This window comes from Meleagris gallopavo, chromosome 16 (genome assembly GCF_000146605.3).
Source record: "Meleagris gallopavo isolate NT-WF06-2002-E0010 breed Aviagen turkey brand Nicholas breeding stock chromosome 16, Turkey_5.1, whole genome shotgun sequence".
NCBI classification, from domain to species: Eukaryota; Metazoa; Chordata; class Aves; order Galliformes; family Phasianidae; genus Meleagris; species Meleagris gallopavo.
The window spans coordinates 11,152,413-11,154,055 of NC_015026.2; positions in this window are offsets into that span (position 1 = coordinate 11,152,413).

The window sequence follows — 1,643 nt, forward strand, 5'->3', positions numbered from 1 at the left end:
GTTGGGCTATGTTTCCACCCCTGGGGCAAACGATTCCAGGTATACTGAATGCCCCTCCAGGTGAAAGCAAACTGTGGCCTAGATTCTTTGGTCAAAGGAATGGAGAAAAAGGCGTTAGCAATATCAATGGTGGCGTACCATTTGGCTGCCTTTGACTCCAATTCATATTGGAGTTCTAACATATCTGGCACAGCAGCACTCAATGGGGGTGTGACTTCATTCAGGCCACGGTAGTCCACCGTCAGCCTCCATTCTCCACTGGCTTTACGCACTGGCCATATGGGGCTGTTAAAAGGTGAGTGAGTCTTGCTAATCACTCCCTGATTCTCTAGTTGGTGAATCAGCTTCTGAATGGGGAGCAAGGAATCCCTGTTGGTGCGGTACTGCCGTCTGTGCACCGTTTTTGTAGCAATCGGTACTTGTTGCTCTTTCACTCGTAGCAACCCCACGGCAGATGGATCTTCTGACAGGCCAGGCAAAATAGACAACTGCTTAACACCTTCTGTGTCTACAGCAGCTATTCCAAAGGCCCATCGATACCCTTTGGGATCCTTAAAATATCCCCTTCTGAGATAATCAATACCAAGTATGCATGGAGCCCCTGGGCCAGTCACAATAGGGTGCTTTTGCCAGTCTTTACCAGTGAGGCTGATTTCGGCCTCCAACATAGTTAGCTCTTGGGAACCTCCAGTCACCCCATGAATATAAATTGATTTTGTCCCTTGGTGACTCGAGGGCATTAGAGTGCACTGTGCACCAGTATCCACCAGGGCCTTATATTTTCGTGATTCTGATGTGCCAGGCCATCTAATCCACACAGTCCAATAAACTCTATTATCCCTTTCCCCCCCCTGGCTGGGGGCAGGGCCCCTCTATTTGTTACCTTCACTGTCTGCAGCAACTGGAGCAATCACCTTTTTAGAGAAGTTCACCTTGGTGGTTGATTTGTCTTGTAACTCTCTTACCCGTGCTTGAAGTACAGGAGTAGGTTGTTTATGCCACTCCTTCATATCTTCTCCATGGTCACGTAGGTAATGCCACAAGGCAAAACGTGATGTGGTCTTACTGTTGTCACTTGCTCGAGCAGGAGAACGTCTTCTTTTGATAGCTGAGACATTAGATGCCACCGGCTGGGAGGAAATCAAGTTGATCAGCCCCTCCAATAGGCTGTTTTGGGGATTCTGGTCCCCATTTGATGTATCCGTTACCTCCATGGATTTATCAGCTTCAGGCACGGTTGATAGTTTGTCTATTATATCTTCTTGTTTTGTTTTCCATTCTGTCCAGCTTTTCAGCTACCTTTGTAATGGCTGAAACACAAGCTCGCAGAGGGCTTAAATGTAACTCAAAGTCTTGAAGTTTATTAACCAATTCACTTATAAGGGGTCTTCTTTCCCCTCTGCCATACATTGCTGCAAATGTGCTGGCGTACCTTTCTGGTGCGGTCTTTGTGAATGTACGCCACATGTTTGGTGTACACCTGACTCTCTCGGGATCATGCTCTTGGTCTGGCTCGTCAGGAATGAAATCGGGGCTATGTAGCATTTCCACCACAGCATATTCTCTTAAATAACAGATGCCTTCTTCCATATCAGCCCATTTCTTTTTCTCAGGCATCAGATCATCTTTGAAGGGGTATCTTT